The following is a 7693-nucleotide window of genomic DNA, read 5'->3' on the forward strand; positions in this document are numbered from 1 at the left end:
TCCCAGGTCCCCAATGTGGGTCATGCTGCAAGGGTCCTGCTCAAGTGGTTTTGAGAGTTCAACAGTTTGAGTTGCTGGCAATCTCACCATTCCAAGCACGATGAGGCTGTTGCAGAACCCACTGATTGACATAGTCCGCCTTAGAGTCTGTTTCCCCAGTTTTTCACTGCCAACATATGAGCCTCTTAGGAGGCTCAGTTTTGACCCATGCACTCCATGGTGAGACCATGGAACCTGCACTTCTCTTCATGGTTGGGGTTCTGAGTCCAACAGTTCAGTTGAGGAGATCCCCAAAGAAACTTTGTTTGAGGTGATAACAGACCAGATTCTTGTACTTATAAATACAGAGCCTGGCACAGTCCATCGCCCCAATCAGCTGGTGGTTGCATTTGCTGGGTCAGTTCTGTTTCCAGACCTGTCTTCCACTGGAACCAATGGGTATTGCAGTCCAGCCTGATTCTGCCCAGCACACACTCGGCCCTCATGTAAAGCAGTGCGAGCAGCAGCCTAGTCAGAGTGACCCACAATAACCCCCACCAGGCCCACCCCCTACCCTAGTTCCCGTGCTTGCCAGTATGTACAGCAGACTAATCCATTTTGTCCCACATCACATTCAGCTCTCATACATGTCAATGGACATTGAAACCTAGTTCATGTTTCTGGAATCTTAATTGAAGTTAGCACTAGTCAACTTCAGCTCACTACCGGAGGTGGAAAGATAGGAGACAATGAGTTTACACATCCTGGGATTAATTGGCAGTTGTCAGGCCCTTTTAAATGGTTCAGCCATAAAGGGCTGTTTGGCCATATTCAGTCATTCATTCTGAGGTTGTTACCTCTCACTGCCAGGCACAAGTACATCTCAACCAATATGGTCCACTTGAAATATTAAATATATATAGTTAATTATTATTTATATTATATACTATGTAATTAATAAAAATAAATCTTTTTTGAAAGATTTATTTATTTTTATTGCAAAGTCAGATATACAGAGAGGAGGAGAGACAGAAGAAGATCTTCTGTCCATTGGTTTACTCCCCAAGTGGCCACAACAGTCGGTGCTGCGCCGATCCAAAGCCAGGAGCCAGGAACCTCCAGGTCTCCCACGTGGGTGCAGGGTCTCAGTGCTTTAGGCCATTCTTGACTGCTTTCCCAGGCCACAAGCAGGGAACTGGATGGGAAGCAGGGCGGCCAGGATTAGAACCGGCGCCCATGTGGGATCCCACCATGTTCAAGGTGAGTACTCTAGCCGCTAGGCCACCACTCTGGGCCCAAAAATAAATAAATTTTAAAGAAGTGGAACAACCTGGACATGAACTGATACCCATATGAGAAGCCAGTATTGCAGGCAGAAACTTAGCTTGCCACATCACCGCACCAGCCAAAATCTTTTTTTTGTTAATAAATGAATAAACTTTCAAAAAAGATTTTCTTATTTATTTTATTGGAAAGTCAGATATACAGAGGGGAGAAGAGACAGAGAGAATGGTCTAACATCTTCCGGTTCACTCCCCAAGCAACCAACCGCAACGGCTGGATTTGTGCCGATATGAAGCCAGGAGCCAAGAACCTTTTCTGGGTTTCCCACGCGGGTGCAGTGTCCCAAGGCTTTGGGCCGTCCTCGACTGCTTTCCCAGGCCACAGGCAGGGAGCTGGATGGGAAGCGGGGCTGCTGATATTAGAACCGGCGCCCATATGGGATCCTGGCACATGCAAGGCAAGGATTTCAGCCATGTGAGGCTCATCTAGCATAGTGTTAACTATCATATGCTATTGTGTGATTGTGGTCTGCCCTCAGGCCATTGACAGGGTTCTCAAACTCACAGGGACCAATCCTTCTCCTAAGGTTTTTTTTTTTTTTTTTTTAAGATTTATTCATTTTATTACAGCCAGATATACAGAGAGGAGGAGAAACAGAGAGGAAGATCTTCCATCCGATGATTCACCCCCCAAGTGAGCTGCAGCCGGCCGGTGCGCGCTGATCCGAAGCCGGGAACCTGGAACCTCTTCCAGGTCTCCCATGCAGGTGCAGGGTCCCAATGCATTGGGCCGTCCTGGACTGCTTTCCCAGGCCACAAGCAGGGAGCTGGATGGGAAGTGGAACTGCCAGGATTAGAACCGGCGCCCATATGGGATCCCGGGGCATTCAAGGCGAGGACTTTAGCCGCTAGGCCACGCCGCCGGGCCCTCTCCTAAGGTTTTGATCTTCTCTAAAATACATCTGCTTTGGTGCGTTCAGCAGAGCTTTTTAGGTGGGAATTGGTGTATTGTTTCTTGAATTTGTAGTTACCTACAGAAGGGTAGGACTACTAAAAATTTACTTTTGGCGCTAACATTATAGCGTAGTATGTTAAGACTCTGCCTGCAAGCGCTAGCACCCCGTATGGGCACCAGTTCATGTCTGAGCAAAGACAGAAGCAAAGAAATACTACAAAACAAAGCAAAATAACATTCCCTATTTAAAAAATATATTTATTTACTTATTTATTTTTTTTATTTTTTTTTTTTTTATTTTTATTACAAAGTCAGATATACTGAGAGGAGGAGAGATAGAGAGGAAGTGGAGCTGCTGGGATTAGAACCAGCAGCCATATGGGATCAAGGCGAGGACCCTAGCCACTAGGCCACGCTGCCGAGCCCCTTACTTATTTATTTTTGAAAGGCAGATTTTACAGAAAAGAGACAGAGAGAAAGAGGTGTTCTGTCCGTTGATTCACTCCCCAAATGCCACAATGGCTGGAGCTACGCCAATCTGAAGCCAGGAGCCAGGAGCTTCTTCCAGGTCTCTCTCATGGGAGTGCAGGGCCCAAGGACTTGAGTCATCTATTGCTTTCCCAGGCTGTAAGCAGGAGGCCAGATCAGAAGGGGACCAGCTGCAACACAAACTGGCACCAGTATGGGATGCCAGCACTGCAGGTGGAAGATTAGCTTACTACATTACCATGGAGGGCTTACATCATCAGATTTCTGAAAACCAGTTTGTGAAGAGTAAATACGAGGGCCTGGCACATAGCTCAGTCGCTTAATCCTCCCATTGCATGAGCCAGAATCCCACATGGCTGCCAGCTGCTCCACTTCCCATCCAGCTTCCTGCTTATGCCCTGGGAAGCAGTTGAGGATGACCCAAAGTCCTGAGACCCTGCACCCACCTGGGAGATCCGGAAGAAACTCTGGCTCCTGGCTTCAGATTGACTCAGCTCTGGCAGTTGCAGCCATTTGGGGAGTGAAGCAGCAGATGGAGGATCTTTCTCTGTCTTTCCTCTGTGTAAATCTGACCTGCCTTTCTAATAAAAATTAATAATTTTTTTTTCAAAAAGAATTACCAGTAATATCTCATTAAGTTAATGGGATGATATTATCTCTAAAGTATTAAAATGAAAGGATGTCAGCCTGGAATTTTGCCAGTAGAAATGCCTACCAAAAAATGAAGACAAAATAAATATTTTTTTAGGACAAAGTTTAAAAGATGTATTACTTGTTCTACAAGAAACTAATAGAAAAAAAAGGAACTTAATAGAAATTATCTCAGATTGGAGAAAAGTGAGATATACAAAATAATAATGGACACAGAAATAATTCGTGGCTAAATATTTAAGACTTCTAAAAGCTGACTGACTCTTGGGATGAGTGTGTGTCACAACAGGTTTCTGGCTTCCACCAGACTCAGTACCAGCATGCTCTCTGTCTTCTCCGTGCTGTGTATTGTCTTCTCTACGTTTCAATTAATAAGTAAATACACAAATGAAAAGGAGAAGCAGATGCTAAGTGGCCCTGAAGTCAAGGTGGCACCCTGAGCCTCTGCTAAGGGATGCAAGTGTCTCATACGGCAGCTTCACCATTCCTGCCGCTAGCATCGTCTGCCCTCCAGGAGGGAGCATAGAAAGCAAATGCACCCTGTTGATTCCAGATCCGCTATCTTCCTCAGTTTGTTCAACGGCTTCGCCTTGTAAGCTTAGAGAGAAATTGCAGGGGAAAAAAAGCCGGTCAGCCACTCAGGAAACTAGCCGTGGTCTAGGTGCCAGGTAACTCGCAAACACGAGCTCCTCCTGGCTCCACCTAGTGGACAATAAGAAACTGACACCTAGATTCCGAGTCCGCGAGGGCAAAGGATTAGTCTCTGGTTTCCACATCAGGTAATGCAAGGATAGAATTGCTAAATAAGTAATGACACTGCCTTGGGAATAGAAAACTAAGCCAGCCAATCAATTCTCGACATTTTGCCTAAGATCAACGGTAGAAAACAAAGCCAGGGCTAATTTACAACATGGGAAGCCGAAGGAACTACTGGGAAAACAGAAAATGAACATCTCTCTGCCTCGCCCATTCCAAATACAGGAACCAGGAGTATGTGTGGTGCTGCAGACCTTCCGTATTGGTTGCTTGACTGGCTTATACACTTTTCTTTTTTTTAAAAAAAATTTATAATCTTTACGCAGTTGATTAGGGAACAAAGGGTCAAGGGTTACAGGAAAGCGGGTATGACCATTGCTTCCACATTTTCTTGTGTGTGTATCTGGGGTAAGGAGGGAGACAAAGGGAGAAGCCCCACCCGATCTCCCACCCCATCCCAGGGTCCCCATGTGGGGCATGCTCTGAGGGCACTGCTCAAGTGGTTTTCATAGTTCAACAGTTCTGAATTGCTGCTGATCTCACCATTCCAATCACAATGAGATCTCTCCATAATCCACTGGCTGAAATATTCCACCTTAGGGTCCTCTGTTGTGGTAACAGGTGTCCTCTGCAGGCTCCGATGGACCGCCATTTCCTCCATGTGCACCTGGATATACTGTCTACAGTTCTGTCTGAGCCACCAAGAGGCTCAGCTCCAACACATGCACTCCCCTAAGAGACACAACAGCCAGGATCAGGCTAGGCTGAAGAGGAGTTTTCACAGGGTTTGCAAGGATTCAATCACTCAGGCTATTCCACTGGCACCCATTTGGGAAGCCAGTGCCATAGGCTGTAGCTTAACTCACTGCACAATGATGCCAACGCTGAAACTATTGTACACACGTTATATATCCACATGTATGCTAACGACTGAATTGTGTCCCCAACTTCCACGTTCACACGTTGCAGCCCTAACCCCTGATGTGATGATGTTGAGATGGAGCCTGTAGGGGGTAGGCATGTTTACCTGAGGTCACAAGGGTAGGGCTGTCGTGATGAAAATGGTGCCATTATAAGGAGAGACGAAAGGGTTGAGCAGTTAGCTCCTCTCTGGCATCCCATATAGGGGTTGCAGTACAAAGTCCAGTTACTCTGTTTCTTTCCCACTTAGCTCCCTGCTGATGTGCCTGGGGAAGCAGAGGGTGGCCCAAGGGCTTGGGCTCCTGCACCCACATGGGACCTGGATAGAACTGCTGGCGCCTGGCTTCTGCCTGGCCCAGCCCTGGCTACTGCAGGCACTTGGACGGTCAGGAAGGACTAGTATCAGGAAGACTCGTCTCTCCCTTTTTCTCACTCTTCTGTTCAAATGAATAAACAATTATTAAAAAGAAAAAAAGAGGGCAGGACAGATGGACAGGCTTGATTTCTCTCCAAGAGCACACGGGAAGACGGCACCCACCGGGAAGTCACGGAGAATCCTCACAGGGAAGCCCAGCTGCCAGCACATGCAGGGTGGCCTCCGCAATCCTTGGAGTTCTGAGAAATAAGTGCATAGAACCTGACGCGATGACTTAATGGCTAAATCCTTGCCTTGCATTGGCCAGGATCTCATATGGGCATCAGCTGTTGTCCCAGCTGCTCCACTGCCAGCCCCTACCAGACCCGCCCTTTCTGGCCGCTGGCTATAAAGATCACTGAGGGTGTGGCTATCAGAGGGCTTGCCCCTTACAATAGCATTTTAGGCACCATCTGAAAAGACATAATTTCAAGAGTTACCTGTGTAGGTCAAGCGTATCTGTAGGAACAAGTGTTTGCCTCCTGGGACACCTGCATCCCAAATCTGAGTCCCTGATTCCAGTCTCAGATCTTTCTATCCTGGGAGTCAGCAGGGTGACGGCACGAATACTTGGGTCCCTGCCACCCCTGCGGAAGACTTGGGGTTCCAGATTGGGTTCCAGGATGCTAGTTTTGGGTTGGTCCAGCCCTAGCCACAGCATGCATCGAGGGGTAAAGCAGAGGATCTACCTTTCATGTAAAGTGAAAATAAAAGTTATTAAAAAAAAAGATTGGCCCAGCACAGTAGCCTAGTGGCTAAAGCCCTTGCCTTGCAGGCCCTGGGATCCCATATGGACACCGGTTCGTGTCCCAGCAGCCTCTGCTTCCCATCCAACAGACAGAAGATATTTCTCTTAGTCTCTCCTCCTTTCTGTATATCTTTCTGATGAAAAAAAATTATTTATTTTTTTGGAAAGGCAGATTTATAAAAGAAAAACAGATCCTCCATCTGATGGTTTACTTCCCAAGTGGCTGCAACAGCTGGAGCTGATCCAATGAGAAGCAAGGTGCTTCTTCCCAGTCTCCCATGGGATTGCAAGGTCCCAAAGCCCTGAATCTTCCTCTGTTGCCCTCCCAGGCCACAAGCAGGGAGCTGGATAGGAAGTGGAGGAGCCGAGACATAAACTGGTACCCATACGGGATGCCAGGTGGATTAACTTGTTGAGCCATGGCACCATCTCTGAAAATAAAGTTTTTTTTTTTTTTTTAAAGATTTATTTTATTTTTATTACAAAGTCAGATATACTGAGAGGAGGAGAGATAGAGAGGAAGTGGAGCTGCCGGGATAAGAACCAGCGGCCATATGGGATCAAGGCGAGGACCTTAGCCACGAGGCCACGCTGCCGAGCCCTGAAAATAAAGTTTTAATCTGTCTTCAGAAACAAAACATCCAAGCCATTGCTAACACAGCCCAGCAGGAGAACACACAATAAACATACCAAGGTAACTTTGTTCCAAGTTTGATTTTAACATATTTGTTTCTTGAAGTCTAAGCAAATAGGTGCAGAAATCAGTGCTGCTAATTTGGCCATTTATAATTTTTAAGAAGTGAAAAGGGGCAGGCGGTGTTGCCATGCATGCGGTGGATTATGCCACACTGTAGAGCTGGCACTCACAACAGGGCACAGCCGCACCCCATCCGTCTCACTGTCAGAGATTTCCCCAATTCTCCCGGCCCTGCCACCGGTATGGATGGGAGACCTGGATGGAGTTCCTGATGGCAGGCCTCAGCCTGGCCTAACCCTGGCTGCTGCAGACACATGGGGAGTAAGCCGGTGGATGTAAGATCTCTCTCTTTGCCTTTCAAATAAAATAAAACTTTCTAAAAATTAAAAAATATTACTCCCAACACTTGTTTTGCTGTGCCAAAGACAGGGGATAAAATACCTCTTAGAAACAGAACTGAGGGCCTGGCATGATAGCATAGTGGTTAAAGTCCTCGCCTTGAACGCATTGGGATCCCATATGGTCGCTGGTTCTAATCCCAGCTGCCCCACTTCTCATCCAGCTCCTTGCCTGTGGCCTGGGAAAGCAGTCAAGGACGGCCCAAAGCCTTGGGACACTGCACCCAAGTGGGAGACCCGGAAGAAGCTCCTGGCTCCTGGCTTCGGATTGGCTCAGCTCCAGCCGTTGAGGCCACTTGGGGAGTGAAGATCTTTCTGTCTCTACTCCTCTCTATCTGACTTTCCAATAAAAATCAATAAATCTTAAAAAAAAAAAAAACTGAAAGAGGCAAAGCCAGACA

This window comes from Ochotona princeps, chromosome 15 (assembly GCF_030435755.1).
Source record: "Ochotona princeps isolate mOchPri1 chromosome 15, mOchPri1.hap1, whole genome shotgun sequence".
Classification (NCBI taxonomy): Eukaryota; Metazoa; Chordata; class Mammalia; order Lagomorpha; family Ochotonidae; genus Ochotona; species Ochotona princeps.